Raw genomic sequence first — 19,073 nt, 5'->3', positions numbered from 1 at the left:
GAGGGCAAAAAGGGAGGGGCCTGAAGGCCCCAGGGGCGGGTTCCAGCTCTGTATCTGCTGTGATGGCAGACAGGCCACTTGCCCTGAGCCTCTGGTCCTCATCTGGATGGGTTTGCAAGGATGCCTTGAGAGAATGAATGCACTCGAAGCCTCTCTCTGCATGGAGCCTGACCCCCGAGTTGCTGAGTCTGGAAGACAAGACTGGAGAAGAAGCCAGGCTCCCCTCCCATTCACCCTCCACACACACACCCGCAAGGAGGCCTACTTTCCTATGGCAGCTTTGGGTTTCCTTTCAGGCTCTTCCCAGGGTGAGAAGAGGGCTAAGCCTATGCACACTGTCTCTGCTGGGAGGGGACAGGTGGGGAACCAGCAAGGAACGGACTTGCCTGGTGACCAGGCAGTCTGCCGGGGCATTGAACCCGGGAGTGCTGGTCTTCACCGCGGCTCCCAAGTTTCCACCGGGCCCCGGTCAAAGCTTCGGTGGCAGTGGCTCTGCAATGAAAGGTCTGAGGCCCCATGAAAGAGTCCCTTCCCTTGCATGGTTGCCTCTGGCCCGAAGGCACTCCCAGGCCCAGAACGGGGATTCCATTTCTAAAGCCAAGCCGCGTGCCCCACCTGACCCGTCCGGAGTCATCCCAGAGCCTCTGCCCATCCTATTGGTCACAGAGGCTTCCAGATTCTTCTCTGGCCTCAAGTCCTCTTCCTCCTCCTTCTCCTCCTCCGAATGCATTCATGCCTCCCACTGTCCCCTCCTCCTTCCCCAGTCCATTCAGTGATCCAGCCTGCCACGGACTCCCTTGCCTGTGGGTTCTCCCATCATCCCCACCCGGGAGAACTCTATAACCATCTTGCTTTGTGGCACAGCGGGACTACCGCAGACTCAGGATTTCCACTCTCAACTGGACTCTCACCAGGCCCAAGGGGCCAGTTTCCCGGAGCTCCTGCCCCCTCTCCCCTGTGGCACCTCACAGCTCCTGAAGCCCCCACTCCAGCAAGGCTCTCCCTGCTACTTTTAGGAGAAAAGAGAAGCCCTCACCTGGGAGCTCTCTTTTCCAGCCTCCAAATGTCCATCTCCTGCCCCCAAGCCTGCCTCAGCTCTCCCTGACTGGTACAACGGTGGAGGGGCCCCCTCCTCACTATGGAACGTGCTGGAAGCTCCAAATGCCATCCCCTTGCCCTTCCTGGACCATCAGCCTCCCCGTCTTCTGGGTGCTTCCTTTGACATTCCAAAGGACTTTAATCTCCCCCAGCTTAAAAGGGGGAAACAGCAAGCTGCCTGCTGGCCCCCAGCCGCAGCCTTCTCTCTCTCTCCCTCCGAACCTCTGGAATGGGGACCCGTGCTTTGCCCCAGCTCTCCCTTCCTCATCTCCCGTCATGGCTCGACACACACCAAGGCTGCTCTAGCCAAACTGCTCCTGCCAAGACCAGGGTCCTCCTGGTCACTCCCCTCAAAGGACATCGCCTCCTTATCCAAGAGGGCTCGCTTTTGCACCTGACCGCATGGGCCACTCCGTCTTTCTGGAAAACCACAGGTGTCTCCACTGCCCATTTCGACCCCGATTCCACCTGTTTTTTTTTTTTCTTAAGTAAACCCCACACCCAGTGTGGGGCTTAACCTCACGACCCTGAGTTCAAGAGTCACATGCTCTACCGACTGAGCCAGCCAGGTGCCCCAAGATTCCACCTGTTCAAAACAGAACCCCAATCTTTCCCCCAAATGTACCCCCCCGGTGGCCTCCCCAGTCTAGGGAATGGCACCTCGGCCTCCCAGGCCCTCGAGCTGGAGAGCCGGGTATCCCTGATGACACATCCCTCTTTCAGCCCACTCCATCGCCTGGTCCGGGCAGGCCCGGCCCCCTCAGTATCTCCGGCACATGGCCACCTCTGCCCTTCCACACTGCCCCTCGCCTGGCTCAGGGCACCAGCACCACCCACGGGGCCCACAGCATCTCCCAGAGACGTGCCCCCAACTCGTTCTCCCCAGAAACCACTCCGCCCTCAGTCACGCTTTCTAAATGCCTGCAGTTAACACCCTTCAGGGACTGGCCACTGCTGTCCGTGGAGGGTTCAGACGCCTCCAGGAGCACCGAGGCCCTGCATGGGCCTTCTCCAACTCCTTTCCCTTCCCCCTCCCCTCCCCTCTCCGCTAATCTCCTGCTCAAGCCGATTTGGACAAAGTACAGTTTCCTGAACACTCCATGCTTTAGGACCGTCCCACATCCTTCTTCTTTTTTTTTTTTTTTTGGCTTCCCTCTGCCTGAACTGGTCTTTCTGGCCAACTCCCACAGGCCCTCCAGTGGGGACATACCCTGCCAGGGCATCCTACATAATCCCATTCATTCTGCAAGTGTTCATTGAGCGCTTACGTCTAAAGGTCAGGTAGAAAGTGCACAGACAACGTCTGCCTCTAGGGGGCTCACGTTCCCGAGAGGGGACAAACGGGACGCAAGCAAGCAAACTGGTAAGGAAGGTAAGAGAGAGTTTCCAGGCAGGGTAAATGTTACGAACGACATAAAACCAGTCAAGAACAGGGAGCAGCAGGGGGTGGGAGGCAACCTGGAGCAGAAAAGTCACGGGAGCGATTTCAGGGCATAAGCGGACCCAGCCAAGGGCAGTTCTGGGGGAAGAGTGTTCCACAGGGAGGGAACAGGTCAGGCCAAGGTCCTGCGAGGAGCACAAGCGACTTGGCTGGTGGTTGGAGCCCAGGGAGCAGGGGAGGGTAGGAAGAGGCCAGGTTTGTTTGGGTTTTTTTTTAGTGCAATAGGAAGACACTAGAGGGGGTGAGCAGAGTAGTGATGTGATTTGTCTTAAAAAAGATTGCTCTGGGGGTGCCTGGGTGGCTCAGTCAGTTAAGCGAAGGCTTGGGTCATGATCCCAGAGTCCTGGGATCGAGCCCCGCATTAGGCTCCCTGCTCAGCGGGGAGCCTGCTTCTCCCTCTGCCTGCCGCTCCCCCTGCTTGTGCTCTCACTCTCTGTCAAATAAATAAATAAAATCTTAAAAAAAAAAAAAAGAAATATGGTAGGAAAAAAAGAAGTATGGTGGGTCACGGACTGAGGTGGGCTGATTACACACCTGTGCTGCTGTTTCCACGCACTTTTTGCCCCAAAATATAATAATAGGACATACTCTATGGAGGTAATATTGGGCCAAATTCACAGAAACCGCTGAAGCAGGGTTGTCAGAGCGTGGTCCCTGGACCGGCCAGCATCAGCCTCACCTGGAAACTGTTAGAAATGCAAATTCCTGGGGCGCCTGGTGGCTCAGTCATTAAGCGGCTGCCTTCAGCCCAGGGCGTGGTCCCAGAGTCCTGGGATGGAGCCCTGCATTCGGGGGGAGACTGCTTCTTCCCGCCCCTCTCCCCCTGCTTGTGTTCCCTCTCTCGCTGGCTATCTCTCTCTCTGTCAAATAAATAAATAAAATCTTAAAAAAAAAAAAAAAAGATGGTTTGGGCCCATCTGGCTGAATAGGTCCAGACCACCCTGAACCAACATCTAACCAGGCCCTGGGTCACCCCCGCCCCCAACACAGCATCTTCACTCCCATCCCTCAGCCCTTGCGGTTCTGGCCAGAGCCAGGGGGTGGCGCCAGCGCCTCAGGCTTTCGTCTGGCTTTGGGCGCTAGAGACCCCGGAAGAATGGTCCCCCTCCCCTGAGCCTTCTTTCCCCGGCTGGGAGCCTCTGCTCCAAGGCCTGCCCACTGGCAAAGGCTTTGCAGGGTGCCTTTCATCAGGCAGGGGGTCGCTGAGGCTGGCACACCAAGGTAGGGGCCAAACTCCTCTTCCTGGAGGTTAGGAAGGTGGGCTGGAGAAGCCCCCTTGGCCAGAAAGAAATTAGGGGTGTCTGGCCTGTGGGGCTTGGGGGCCAGGAACCCAGGCGGGTGGCTCTGGCTATACCCGTTTAACCCTCTGCCTATCCTGCCCCACCTCGTGGGAGGTCTCAGGTGCAGCTTCCCTGCCCATGGGTGGGGGCAGCCTGGAGGTACCCTGGGGCCCAGACAGAGCCCCAAGGTTGGGGGCCCTCACAGCCTGGCAGCCAAGCAAGCTAGGAACAGGGGCCCACGGTGGAGAGAATGCGTGGATGGAGCTCTTACCAGCTGCCAGCTTCACGTCTCCTGGGTTGGGGGCTCTCTGGGCCCCTGTCCTGCTCTGTGGTCAAGGGAGCCCAGCATCCTGCCCAGGGGAGGAGCCCACGCCCTGCTCCTGGTCCTGGGTGCTGTTCGGCAGGTAGGAGTCCAGGAGACCCGCCTGGGTTCCCTCCTAGCTCAGGTTCCAAGCCCGGTTCCAATAGGACCCAGAGCTGAGGGCGGGCTTAACCCCCACCGGCTCCCCTGCCCCTCATCTTTCCCCTTGGAGGGGAGACTGGGACCCCTCGCCCATGCTGCTTAGACCTAGCATGCCTGGGCCTCGGCCCCAGGGATCGGCCCGCACCCCCTCATCTCCAGGGGTCCCACCCAACGCCCACACCCATTCCAGAGGACCACCCTCTCCCTCTCGGCCATGCCCTCCCCTCATCTCCCAGGACCCCAGATGGGGAGCTATCCTCCTCTGAGGTTCTGCCTCAGTCCTCAGGAAGCTGGGGCTCGGCCAGCTGTTTTCTCCGGGCAGCCAGCTGTTTTGCCCATCAGGAAGCAGCCCTGGCTCCTCTGCTGAAATCATTGCCGTGGCTGTGGCTGCAGCGTGGCAGCCCCGCTGGGCCCGGGCCTGCGAGCTATTAACTCCTCTGGGCCCAGCTCCTTTCTCCACTACCCCCGCCCCTGAGAGCAGCCTGGTGAGAGACTTCCAGAGACCCCAAGAAGACCCAGCGTGGCTCTCCCCGCCCCCCTCAGCAACTGCTAACCTGACACCCCCTCCCCTCCACGGAGCCTTGTCCTCAGGTGACCCCAGGTGAGAGGAAGCTTCAAAGGGACGAATGAGAGCCCCATTCAGAATAATAATAACAACAACAGTAGCTATCATGAGCTGCTTGCTGCGTGCCAGGCACTGTGCTGCGTGCTTAAATATATTCTCTGCTCTAATTTTCACACCGTTCCCGTGAAGCAGGGAAGATTTTCATTTCACAGATGAGGACACGGAGACGTGGAGAGTCGAAGCGGCTTGCCAGAGCCCGCACAGAACTGGGGTCTGAAACTGGGCTGCCCTGGCGGTTCCCCGAATCCGAGTTGGGGGTGGTGCTCTTTCAGTTCCCCCGAGCTCCTTGCCCTCCACCCCCAGTTTTTTTCCCAGTCTGGGCATCCGCAGGGCCATCTGTGAAATGGGATAACTGATGGGTGGAGTTAACCACCACTAGCTCCCGGAGCCCCCGCCAGGCTCTGTGCTCAACACCTTCCAAGTGTTTATTAGCAGATCATTCCCGTCGGTGGCTGCGGGTCAGCCTGGGCTAGAATCCCGGCTTTGCTCTTTCCGACAGCCCGGCTTTGGGCAAGGGATTTGACATCCCAGTCTCAGTGTCCAAAGCTGGAAAATGGATGTAAGAACAGTATTCTGCATCCTTGATTTTGTTGTGAAAAGGAGGAGATAACGCAGGTGAGATGGTTGGCCCAGTACTCGACACGGAGGGGAGGGGGATATTACCCCTTATCGTTAGGACTACTAACTGCAATCTGGAAGGGGCTGAGTGGCCCACCCAGCCCCGCGCCCCCCCACGCCCAGCATGGAGTTGGCACACAGGAGGGCTCTGTCGCTACTTGTGGATCAATGAACCCTGATCCGTGGAACCTCCACGGGGACAGCAGGCTGCTAGAGGAATACAACTTGCCCAAGATCACAATGACTGGGGCAAAGCTGTGGGGTTCCCAAGGCATCCAGCTCTTAACTCCTGCACCCCTGTGGCCTTCCCTTCTGAGGCAGGAACCTGGTCTGGTGGGAGCGGGAGGAGGGACAAGGGAACAGGGACAATCCCAGAGCTGAGACAGCCCAGAAGGTGATTGGGCTGCGGCTGGGTGGGATCTCAGGGTCTGGGAACGACCCCTCAGGATGCAGTGACCCGTGCTCTCCCCCTTTGTCCTCTCCCCCCTGCCCACCATGGGTCAGCTCCCTGGTCCCAGCCTAGACATCTGGAACTGGGGCAGACAAAGGACTGCGAAGAGGGACAATAACCTTCTGTCCATTTTCAGATGCCGGGCCGGGCCTGGCCAGGGCTGGGGGCCGGAGCCCCGGCGAGGCGGTGCCAGGCCCCCCGCGGGCAGCGGACAATGTTGGCAGTGATGGAGAGGAGGCATTTCAAAGCGTTTTGTTCCCGCTGACCCCCTCCCCTCCACATCTCGCCCCGGCTCGGCTCGGGGTGAGGCCCCAGCCCCACCCCCAGCCACCCAGGCCCCTGCTCCTGGCGGCTTGGGGACCGGCCACATTCTTGACCTCAGGGGAAAAGTTTAGACTCTTTGCGCGCTGGGCAACAATAACGGTGTCACAGAACTGATTTAGGAGCGCGCTTACCATCACAAAGCAGCAGACAAAGAGCCAGGGCTGAGAACGCGCCGGGCTTCTGCGCCTGCTTCTCCCAACACCGCCGCCACTTCTCTCCCCGGCTCTGCCTGGGCGGGACTGGGTGCCAGGGCCCGACCCTGCGCTCCCCAGAGGAGGGCCTGAGCTGGAGAGGGAGCGACGGGGAAGGGATGGGGCTCCCACGGGGGATCAGGGGGCCTGAGAACTGCTTCCTGCTCTGCCACCAATTTGCCGCGTGACCCTGGGCCAGTCCTTCCCCACTCTGGGCCTCAGTTTCCCTATCTGTAATAAGGAGGCTAAACGAGAAGGCCCAAAGCATGAGGCTCTGATCTTGCAAGGAGAGGGATTTCCGTGATGATGATGATGATGGTGATGGCAATATGGTGATAGTGAGAAGTACTGACCCCTTTAGTTCCGGCCACCTCAGGTGCCAGGTGCTGTGATCACTAACCTCTTTCTGGCCTTCATCTTTTTTTTTTTTTCTTTTTTTTTAAATGACACGGAGCGCTCCGCACCATCCTCTTCCTCTCATTCTCCCAGAGGAAGAGAAGGACAATTATGGATGACAAATGGCAGTTGCAGAAGCAACACCGAGATCTGGCTTCACACTCGGGAGAGAACGCGGCACCTTCCTCGCGGTTTCTGAGGCTCTCGACTTCCGCAGTAGCCAAGTATAGAAACGATCCCTGAAAATGCGGTCTGGTCACCCCCTTGGATCACTTCATCCTCAGAAGCCTCACAAAGCAGGCGCATCATGAGCTCAAGCTGACAGTTGATAACTGAGGCTCAGAGAAGTTGAGTCACTCGTCCAGGGCCGCACAGCTTGGAGTCTGTGCAACCGAGACCCAAGACAGGGCTGGCTCGCTTCTGATTACACTGCGCCGAGAAGGAGAGAAGCAACGAGGCAGCTGGACCCTGGGGAGCTCTGGGTGGGAGGGCCTCTCCTCCCAGCCAGAAGGCTATGAATAAATAAATGTCTGATTACCCCCAGGGGGAATTTCTCCCTTGGAGCAGGTGCTTTTAAAAAAAAAACGAGATTGATTCTTGTCTGTGAACAGAGGTTGGCCCGGGCAGACGCCCAGATGCAGGGGATTGGACCAAATGACCTCGAGCCGAGACCTCCTAGGAATTAGAAGCAGGCTGGGACATTTAAGGGCTCCGGGCTCTGGAGCCAGGCGACGGGTTCCAATGCCAGCTCTGATTTTTCCTGGTAGTAGGTGGACAAGTTACTGCACCATTCTGTGCCTCAGTTTCCCCACCTGTCAAACCGAACGCACCCTGTAGGAGTGTGGTGCCCATTCAGTGAGCTACACAGAAGCCCGCAGAATGGTGCTGGAGTCAGTGAGGGCTGCCCATTTCTGTTTAGCGAGATCCGTGCAGCCAAGTCCAACGGCCCAGACACCTCAAGGGGGGCACTGCTAGGACAGGGTGGCAGGCAGCCAGCTGTTGACCTTCCTTTCCAGGAAATGGTTGTACTTCGATTACAGCATGAGGGTCTATGGTTGGACACCGAGAGCAAAGGGCGCCCTGTTCTCTGGGACTTGTAAGGCAAAGACCAGCCATAGCTTCCCAGGGGCAGTCCGAGGAGACGGTGGCAGGGGTTGCCCAGCCCTGGGCACGGTGTCCCGCCCTGGAAGAGGACAGGAAGGGAAGGGGGCCCGGGGAGGTGCTATTCGGAGTCTGTCCCTCTCCACCCCTTAAAACCAGAGGGTCCAAGCTATACGTGGAAAGCGAAGGAGAGGTAGCCAAGCGTGGCATCCATAGTGCCAACAGTACTGCCCTCGGCCTGGCAAGGGAGCCTGGTGGGTCTGAGTCTCAGCTCTGCCAACTTGCTGTGTCGCCCGGGATGAGTTGCTGCCCCTCTCTGAGCTCATTCCAAGAGTCTTTTAGGATCCGAAGTGCTCAAAGGAGACCCTCACAGGAGCCTCTCTGATGCCACAAGTCTAATAAAAAAATCGGCTTGGTGCCCAGGAGTCCTGCGCCCCAGAGTCCAGACCCTCCTGTCTCCCCTCAACCTCAGACTTCACCTCCAGCTTCACTAGCCAGCCTTTCCTTTGGCTCCCCTCGCCCCAAGTACCAGCGACACATGCATCACAGACGGAGGGTGAGACAGCGCAGAGGGGAAAATGTCACAGATTCTTGGGGCTTGAGGGGTGGTCCCAGCCTCCCCCTCCCTCACGGTCTGGCTGTGGGGCCAGACAAGAACTCACCTGGGCAGAGCATCTCGGGGTCCCCCCGGCCCGGGAGGCAGATGGCACTGCTGGGGCCGTCTCTGGCACAAGGTGACTTCCCCACCCAGTTCCCGCTGCTGCAAGGGCTGGTCAAGCAGGCCCTCAGGTGCCAGACCGTCCTTCCCAGGCACAGAATTTCCTGGCATCTGCCTGGCAGGAAGGGCACCGGCTGGGGGTTGGGCAGTGGGGCAGGGAAAGATCTGAGTGAAGGTGTCTCCTGGAGGGCTGGTCTGCAGCCCCTAAACCCACTTCCTTTCTGGATGCTGTGGGCCAGGGGTCCAGGAAGCCAGGGGCCCTCAGGAGCCAGGAGAGGGCTGATGTGGGAGAGGCTGAGATGAGCCCAGGCCCCTGCCCCACCCTGTACCCTCCCCCCCAAAACGGGCCAGCAGGGCCCAGGCTGAGGTGTTTGCTTTTCCTGTCTCTACACTGACTCCATTCAGAGCGAACTTTCTCCACCCCCAGGCTAGCAGCCAGCAAGCCAGGGCACTAGGGAGAGAGATCACTGCCCCCACTCTCCCTCCTTTGCAACCCCCAAATGCCATCGTCACTTCAGGGAAATGGCATCTCCCAGGACTTCCTAGTTTTCGAAGGGGGGCACTGCAGAAGTAGGGGGGCTGGGGAAGAAGAGGCCCACCCCTAAGGAGAAGAGGGAAAGAGGGAAACCGAATGGAGCCGTGCGTGGTGGGAAAAGAGGGACATGAAGTGAGGCCCGGAGGGGAAGGGACTGGCAGAGAACCTGAGAAAGGGGCTCCTACGGGAAGAGGCCCCAGGCAGAGGTGGGGTGGGGAGAGGCACAGTATGGGGAGCCTCATGCAGAGACTGACCCAGGAGGCAGGGAGCGCCTTTAGAGGCTGAGCCAGGGCCTCATGCCTGGCTCTCTGCCACCAAGGCGGACAGGGCCTGAGGCCGACCCCGAGGCTGGGCGCTCCTGACTCCCACCTGAAATCCCTGGGACAGGGGCCCAGGCGGGGCGAGGCTGTGACCTGGTCTGGGGCCAAGGGAAGGAGGAGGGTGAAAAGTTTCCCCAAGTCAGAAGGCCACGGGGGAGGTATCTCAGGGGGTCCTGCTCTTTGCTCTCTCTGACTGTCACGTTGGTACATAAAGGGGGTAGAAAGGTCAGCTGTGGCCTTTCAGGTCTGTGGGAAAAACTCTGCCCACTTCCCTAATGCATATTTATTGGTGTGAGCTGCTGGGGTGGGAGGAAGCCCCCACCCCACCCGCCTCCCGGCCAGGCCAGGTTAGCACTAAGAACGGGCTCCATGTCACCGAAATCCTACTCTTTGTCTCCAGATTGGCTCCAGAGTCCTCCCCCTTCCCTCCTCCCCTTGGCTCCCCCCACCCCCCTTTGGGGTTGCCAAGCAACTGTGGAAGGGTAGCTGAGATATTTTCTTTATTACAAGCAAAAGCAAGACAGCATCGTGGCCCCAGGAGGGGAGCAGGGAGGGGGCTGGGGAGAGGGCATCCCATGCTCTGGGGGGGACCTCACTAACTTGGTGTGCTCTGGGCTTGGACAGTGGGGAGACTCAGAGCCCCAGAGAAGGTGGAGAATAGAAGGGGGGGTGCACAGACATGGATCCGGTCTACATAATACTGAATGAAGCAGCGCCAAGGGGCCCCACGCGAGTCCCTCACCTGTCCCCCACCAGTTCTATTTTCAGGCCAAGTCACTTCCCTTCTCTGGTCTCAGTCTCCTCCTCGACAAAACGGGGATAATGACGTGTACGATTATCTCATTTAATGCTCACGTCAAGCCCAAGGGACATTTATTTTTCCCGTTTTACTGGTTAGGAAACTGACACTCAGAGACAGGAAGTGACTTGTCAAGCAAGCAGGTAAATGACGGTGAGACACTTCAGCCCCCACTCCTTTTTTATTTATTTTATTTTTTTTAAGTAAGCTCTATGCCCAACGTGGGGCTCGAACTCACGACCCCAAGATCAAAAGTTGCATGTTCTACCCACTGAGCCAGTCAGGTGCCCCTCCCCTCAACTCTTCAAACATTTTTTTTTTTTTAAGATTTTGTTCATTCATTTGAGAGAGAGAGACAGAGAGAGCACACAAGCAGGGGGAGAGGCAGAAGGAGAGGGAGAAGCAGGCTCCCCACTGAGCCAGGCGGGAGTCTGCTGCGAGGCTCGATCCCAGGACCTGGAGACCATGACCCTAGCCGAAGGCAGACGCCTAACCATCGGAGCCACCCAGGCGCCCCTAAAAAGCACTTTTTATTCGAGTGTAGTTACACACGGGGCCATTAGTTTCAGGTGTTCCACACGGCGATTCGGCCTCGCTCCAGTTACGCTGTGCCCACGAGTGCAGCTACCATCTGCCACCACACAACGCGACTACGGTATCGTAGATGGTGTCCCCTGTGCGGTGCCTTTTATGCCCACCACTCACGCATTCGTAACTGGAGCCTCGTACCTCCCACACCCCTTCACCCATTTTGCCCATCCTCCACCTCCCTCCCCTCTACCCAACTCGGTTTTTATTTATTTTATTTTTTTAATGATTGATTTATTTTATTTTAGAAAGAGAGAGGGAGAGCGCAAGCCCAAGTTGGGGGAGGGCCAAAAGGGGGAGGAGAATTGCAAGCAGAGCCCTGCTGAGTGCGGAGTCGCACGTGGGGCTCAAACTCAGGCTGGGTGAGATCAGGACCTGAGCCAAAAGCAAGGGTCGGGCGCTCCGCTGACCGAGCCGCCCGGCGTCCCTGCCCAACTCTTTGATAGCGGCTTTACTGAGGTATATTCACACACCACGCGATCGCCCATTTACAAAGTACAATTTAATGGTTTTTAGTATGTTCGCAGAGTTGTGCGGCCATCACCACAATCAATTTTGAACATTTTCATCATCTCCAAAAGAATCCCTGTGCCCATTAGCCTTTGCTCCCCCTTCCCTCCCAACTCCCCCTGCCTTCCGTCCTAGGCAACCACCGATCTGCTTTCTGTCGCTATAGGTTTGCCTGTTCTGGATATTTCTATAAATGGAATTAGACAAAATGTCTCAGTCCGGTCCAATGGCTCCAAGCTCGCTGGGTGCTGGGGTGACAGAGTATCAGCTATCATGGTTAACAACGTGGGCTCTGCTGTTAGAGAGATTTGGGTCTAAAACCGGGCTCTGGGGGGTGCCTGGGTGGCTCAGTCATTAAGCGTCTGCCTTGGGTTCCGGGTGTGATCCCAGCATCCTGGGATCGAGCCCCACATCGGGCTCCCTGCTCCGCTGGGAGCCTGCTTCTTCCTCTCCCACTCCCCCTGCTTGTGTTCCCTCTCTCACTGGCTGTCTGTCTCTATCTCTGTCAAATAAATAAAATCTTAAAAAAAATAAAAATAAAAAATAAAACCGGGCTCTGCCACTCAGTGCTCTGTACCTGGGGGAAGTGGCTTCCTCTCTCCAGGCCTCAGTTTTCTGATCTGTAAAATGGGGTGAGTGGTGGCATTTCTCACAAAGCTGTAGGGATCATGAAAGGCGTTCAGCCCAGCGCCAGTGCTAACATAGGTTAGTTGTTGACCAGGTTACGATGATCCATGCTCCCATCTATTTATCCCTTTCCCGGGACATTTAATAAAGTTTAGCACTGTCAAAGACTCAAGCATTGTTCTAGGTGCCGGGGATGGAGCAACGGACAGGACGTGATCCCTGCCCGCATAGGGCTCACGTTCTAGTGGACAAATAAGACAGCCGGTGAAGGAAAGGCTTTCAGAGCGACATGTGTGGTGAAGACAAGAGCACAGGTGATGGGATGAGCACCCCAGGAGGGGGGCGGTGGCTTTCGTTGGGAAAGCTTCCTTGCCCTGTCATCATCTCCTGGAGAGGAACTTTTTATTTTTTTTTAAGTAAGCTCTATACCCAACATGGGGTCTGAACTCACGACCCCGCGATCAAGAGTCACATGCTCTACCGACTGAGCCAGCCGGGAACATCATCTTTTATAAACTGGAACATGCTATGCAGAGCAGGGGTTCTTAGGGTCCCCTCTCGGTGGGGACGGTGGCCTGGCTTTGTTATCTGAGAATGGGGACATGTCAGGTTGGCAATTCATTCGTTTATTTTTAAAAATTTTATTTATCTGAGAGAGAGAGAGAGCACAAGCAGGGGGAATGGAAGAGGGAGAGGGAGAAACAGGCTCCCCGCTGAGCAGGAAGCCCCCATGTGGGGCTCGATCCCAGGACCCTGGGATCATGACTGGAGCCGAAGGCAGACGCTTCACCCACTGAGCTGCCCAGGTGCCCTGGCGATGCATTAATGAAGGCCAGCCCTTGGTCAGCAGCATGTAAGAACCCCGACTGCTCTTAGAGAACTCTCTGTACACGCAGGGCCTGGCCTGGGGAAGCCACGACCAACGAGGGCAGGGCTCTTTCTCCATCCCAGGCCACCCTGAAGCAGGGATTGATAGCCGCATTTGGGGACAGGACTCCAGGGTTGGAAATACCCTACCCAGAGGTACGACCTGACGGACCGGTCCCCAGGCCGCTGCTCCATGTCTCGGACCTGCTTCTGAAGCGCGGAGTCCAGGCTGCAGCAGGAAGCCTCTGAGAGCCTCCTGCACCGAGCCCCCCCCACAGCAACGTGTCCCGTTCTGCACTTAGAACCTCAGCTGATGGGCCACATTCACGCATCCAGCCGCTCTATTCATCTTTCTGCAGGTGTCCCAACATCTGTTTTTTCATCCGTCTGTCCCTCCACCTACTCACTTAATTATTATTTCAATAAAGCACCCATTCAGTCATTCATTCGACAGGTGTTTACTGAGCATGTCCTTTGTGCTGGGCATAGTGTTTGGTAAAATGACTGTCCTGGTGGGGGAGGGCATGCTTAATGGGCAGTGTGGACAACTCTGTCACCTCCTTCCTGATGTGTTGGTGTTTCGGGTTTTTTTTTTTAGATTTTATTTATTTATTTGAGAGAGAGCAAGAGAGCACACGGAGAGGGAGACAGAGAGGGAGAAGCAGACTCCCCACTGAGCAGGGAGCCCGATGTGGGGCTCGATCCCAGGACCCTGGCATCATGACCCAAGCTGAAGGCAGACGCCCAACCGACTGAGCCACCCAGGTGCCCCTATGTTGGTCTTAATAAGAGAGAAGCTAGAGCAGAAGTTACAACAGCTGAGTGCATGCATGAGCCTGAACGTGTGTGTGTGTGTGTGTGTGTCTGTGTTAGAAGGTAATGATAAAATCTTAAACTGCAAGCAAATGCAATGAGTTGTGTTTGGACCCTCCCAACATCACAACGTCCCTAGGGAGGCAGGACAGGCATAGTGGCCCCATTTCACAGAGGCAATAACTAGTTCAGTTCAGTCTATTGGAATTCACTTGCCCAAGGCAATCCTGCCTCTTCCAGAAGATTCCTCAGGTCCTGTTGGAATGAATCGCTCGGTCTTCTATAATCCCCAATAACTCTGCTAACATTTCAGTTAAAGTTTTCCTGCTCCTTTCACGGGGGCTGGCTGGCTATGTGTGTGTCTGTCCACTTGTCTGCCGGATGGATACTTCTGGAGAGGCAACAGCAAGATGGCTCATCTTTCTCATCGCCCACCCCCAGCCTCCAGCACACCGAGTAGACCTCAGATACTCACTAAATATTATTCATTGCCAGGTGACCTGCCTGAGGTCACCTGCCTGTCAAGAACATGGTTTGGGACACTGTCCCACCATCCCCTAATCCCAGGCCACCACCAGCTGTCACTTGCAAACCAGCAGTAGTAGCTCAATGGGTGTCCTGTCATCCAGCTTGCCCCATCCCCCGCCCCACCCCCACTCTCTACACAAGAGCCCCAGCAAACCTTTAAAAATGTAAATCTGAACTCGTCAGACCTTCCAGGACCCCCGCTGTGTTTAGGCTAAAATCACAAATGTTCCCAGTGTCCTATAGGGCCCAGCAGGGTCGACCCCAGCTTTATCTGGCACTTCCTCTTCCTCTCGGTGCTCCAGCCACGCTGACTTTCTTCCCTTCCCACTCTCCCAGTTCTTCCTTGTTAGCGTTGGGGCGTGCCATGCCCTCTGCCTGGAACAGTGCCCATGTCAGCGGCCCGCCGCCTTCACCTAACTCCCCACTCCCGGGGGGGCTGGGGTCTCCTCCCCTGCTGGTCTGCCTTTGGGGACACTGCCCATGGCTGAATCTCCGACCAGCACACAGTAGGCATTCCAGAAATATCTTTTCAATGACTCACTCGATAAGACCCTTCTCGGCTCCTCAGTTTCCCTGAGGACGAGGACGAGGCCAATGGACCCTTCAGACCCCAGGACTGAGGGCTTTAAATAGCTCTGACAGAGCCCCGAGGTGGAAAGTGCAGATTAGACTGTAGAATGTGGCTTTCCGACGAGGCCTGGGAGTTCCGCACGGGTGCAGAGACCACCCGGCCAGGTCCGTCAAGGTTGTGTCCCTGTCGGACTGGGCCGGGGCTGGGGACTGGGTGTATAAGCAGACACGGGTGTCTTCTGGATCTCACCACTTCGCGTGTGCATTTCCACAAGTCCCCTCAGTAGCTCTGCTGTGCTGAGTAAAGGCTGGAAACCAGCGTGCAGCGAGAGTCCACAGCCCTGAGCTCCAGCCCCGGCTCCACCGCCTGCCGGCTAGCNGCTAGCAACTTCACTGCCACCAGTCTCGGTTTCTTCATCTGTAAAGCGGGGCTGCTAGTAGTACTTCTCAGGGCTGTCGGGAGCAGTTCACAGGCTACCACCTCACAAGCGTTTAGTGCTCGGCACATCAAGCATCTGTTGTGGCTACTACGATGCACGGACGGCTCATTCCCCAGAGTTGGGACCTGGTTAGCAGGGATCTCTCTCTCTGAAACCCCGACTTCAAGCACTACTCCCCAGAAGCCAAATTGCTTTCAAACTTTTTGTAAGAAACTCCCAGAAGCGTATGTGATTCATGTTTAAGTCACCGGTGGATATTAAGGGACATTCAGTGATGGGTGGTGTGTGTGTGTGTGTTGGGGGGTGGCCCTGTACGAGGCTCCAGAGGCATGAAGGTTAGAAGGCTCCACTTCTGGTCTGATGAGAACAGACAAACCGATGATCACCATCCAGTGGGTGCACGGGGTTAGGTGGCCCACAGACAGTGGGGAGAGGAGAGGATTTCAGGGCAGTGACAGGGGTCCTCTGAGGGTCTGGGGAACCCTGGGGTGGATGGAGGAGGGCAGGATGTATGGGCCACACACTCCCCTCCAGGGTGTGAGCTTCACTGGAAAAGACAGGCTGAGCTCTGAGGGTGAGAAGCTGGTATGTATTCCCCCAGCGGACTGAGAACCTTCTCTGCGCCAGACCTGGCTGGGCTGGGGGTGGGGGGCACCTCAGACCTAGACAGAGCCCCAATCCTCCTGAAACAGTGGGCTGTCCAGTGGAAGAGACATGACAAGATAAACATTAATAGCACCCATGCCCCTCTTGCCCTCCCCTCTGCTCCCCCCCACACCCCCCACGACCCCCTCCCCCAGAGCTGAGGTATCCAGGAGCCTGCAGGAGGTATCCTGGGAATCAAGCCCTTGTCCTTGGTCTGGGGAGAGGGCAGTCTCCAGGTCCTTAGCGGGGGTGTGGTCTCTGGAGATGGCATCTTCAGCCTGGGGGTTGGGACTGCACGCCCTCCTCCCTTATCCTTCAGCAGAGCCTTTTAAGGGGGTGACCCTCTGACCTCCAGACTGCTCCCCCTCACCCTGTCCAGCTAGAAGTCCCTAGGGCAGCAGTTTAAAGAAGGAGGGCTCTGGAGGCCTCAGGTTTAGCCGCAGATGGGAGGCCAGGGTTGGGCCTGAAAAGACTCCGGGGTCCCCTGGGCACTCCTGGGGAGCTCAGCCAAGGCCAGGGGGCCTGAGTCAGGTCCATGGGAGCGTAGCGCCGAGATGCGGGTGCCTGGCCCAGGACGAGGGAGGGGGCGCTGGGCCAAGGGTTCAGCCAAGGGAGCAGGCGGGGCCTTGGGAGTCTAGGGCGCAGGGTGGGGGTGGGAGGGCGAGGGGTCCGGCCGGTGCAGGGGAGGGGGGCGCCCCCGGGGAGGGGCACGCTATGTCTTTAAGAGCTGCCTGAACGCAGGTTGCAGCTGCCTGGCCAGCCCGAGAGACAGCGGAGATTCATTACCCGCCGACACAATGACCATTGATGGCCCCGTGGCGTTATTCAAATCCAGTACCAATTGCAGCCGAGCCCCTTTCTCCGCGCCAGGCCCGTATTGTTGGAGCGGCCCACTAAAAGCCCGCCCCGGCCCCAAGCCGCCAGAGGCGCCCGCTCGGGTTCAGCCCTGCGCCTCGCCAGCCCGCCGGCTCCCAGCCCGGCTCCCCGGGCGCTGCAGGTGACCCGGCGGCGCATTCCAGCGCTCCCCGCCGCCCCGGCCACCGCCGCCACCGCTACCGCCGGCGCCCCGGCCGCGACTCAGCCACAGGGAAGCCGAGAGCGCCGGAGCCGGTGCGTGCGCGGGGCTGGGCGGGGGCGGGGACCCCACGAGTCCAGCAGCCCGCACCCCGGGCTCGGAAACGCGACCCGGCCTCGGGCCCCTGCTTTCCGGATTCCCGGCGAGCCCGGGGAGCCCGGGCTGGGGGCGGGGAGAGGGGAGCTGGGGTTCCCCGGGCCTGACAGAGGAGATTCCCCCGACTCAGGGCGGCGCAGAGACCCAACGCGGGCTACTCTAGGGACCCCGGGCCGCGATCGAAGGAGACACACGCCAGGGGCGATGGGGATCCCCACTCAGGGTCGGGATCCGCGTGCTTGCTCGTCCACCTTACCGCGGGATGGGCCGCGACCGCTGAGCGTCTGCGAGGTAGTCGGACGCGCAGCTCCGGAGATCTTCTGGTCCGGCGCTTTTAAGGAGCCAAGCGGAACCCCGCACGCAGGAAACCGGGGCCCCGAACTCGGGGGCTTCGCCACTGATTGTCCAAACGCAATTCTTGTACGAGTCTGCGGCCAACCGAGAATTGTGGCTGGACATCTGTGGCTGAGCTCCGGGCGCAACAGGGGCGGAAGCCGCAGGGACCGAGCTCGGCGCGGGCGAGACCCCTCGGGGAGGCGGCTGGCTGGCCCCAGCGCGAGGATCGCGGCCCCAGTCGGGCGCGCAAAGGAGGGACGCCGGTCCCTGCCACCAGCGCCGCCATCCTCATCCTCGTCGTCGTCGTCGTCCTCCTTCTCCTCCTCCTCTGCGGGTGACCAGTCGTGGCTGGCGGGGGCCTCCAGTCGATCGCGTCGTTTTTCCCTTTTTCAAATTTCGTCCGGGAACGAAGCTGGCACGCCGCGGCGGGGCACGAATGTGGTCCGGGGAGCCCGCCCTCGCCCGAGCCGCAGCAAGTCGGGGCCGAAAGAAGATGCCGGCGGAACGCGCTCGCTAATTCGTTTTGAATTGGTTTTAACCTAGCCCCCACCAATACCCCCCAAACAAAAAAGCCGAAACCAACCCCTAAATCCCAAATAAACCGACCCCTCCCGCCAGCCCCTCCAGACGGACCGATGGGCTGAGCCTCCTCCAGCCGCTGCAGGAGTCAGGAGTCGGAGAAGCGTCGGGAATGATGCGCTCCAGCCGGGCAATCGCCTCGGCTTTGGAAACAACTTGGACAAACGAATCCTTTTCATTAAAGACAAATCTTCGGAGATAGTGGGGTTTACTTATTCGTTTATTTCCTCAAAAGTGGGGGTTCAGGAGTTGCGGCGGGGGGGGGGCAGCTGGGCGTTGCTGGGGCTGAGCCCAGGTCACCTGTTCCTAACCCCTGTCCCGCTGGGGACTGAAAATGACCCAAAATGCTGCGGAGCAGGGCTGGGGCCAGTTTCAGCGATGGTGCTGGCATCCCTCGTCCCGGAGAACCGGGTTTTCTCAGTGTATCCTCCTGCCCTACTCCTCAGCATTAATTGGGGTGCCCTGGCAGAAGGGATATCCCGAATCTACTCTCCCTCTTCCCAGTGCAGGCGGGAAAGGAATTCTATCGTCCAGTTTCCAGGACTTGGAATCCCAGGCGGGACAATGGGCCACTCCAGTGGGGCTGGAGGCAAGGAGGGACCTCCAGGTTACAGGAATCAGTGAGATGGTAGGGGGCCATTTCAAATCCCTTGCTCTGTTCCCTAACATGGAGACCCTGACCTCAGCACCTAGTTCGCGTTGGTCATACAGCCTTTCTAGACGGCACTTGGACCCCAACACTGGCCTTAATTTGCACTCCAGCTCCTACCCATAACCCCAACATGGCTGGCCCCCACCTACACATACCCAGAGGGTCTCTACCTGCAGACTGCTGGAGAGAAGCCCAGAAGCCACGGGTCGTGTGTCCTCTAGGCCTTGAGAATGATGTGCACACACGTCCCCTCACCCCCAACACTGCTGAGACAACCATCTGGCACTTTCAACTCCACAGAAGGAGAGGTGTTCCACCTTAAACTACTGACATTTAATGAAAAGCAATGTTTTGGGTGGGATGAGGTTAATGCCCTAATTTTCTGGT

General features: G+C 58.0%; 1 pseudogene; it reads right to left on the bottom strand.

The window, feature by feature from the left end:
* Positions 1–6,943: 6,943 nt before the first annotated feature.
* LOC121103155 lies at positions 6,944–7,142 on the bottom strand (annotated as a pseudogene).
* Between the last annotated feature and the right edge of the window lie 11,931 nt (positions 7,143–19,073).

This window comes from Ursus maritimus, unplaced genomic scaffold, assembly GCF_017311325.1.
Source record: "Ursus maritimus isolate PB19 unplaced genomic scaffold, ASM1731132v1 scaffold_17, whole genome shotgun sequence".
In the NCBI taxonomy this organism is placed as follows: Eukaryota; Metazoa; Chordata; class Mammalia; order Carnivora; family Ursidae; genus Ursus; species Ursus maritimus.
This window is presented reverse-complemented; position numbering and strand designations above follow the sequence as displayed.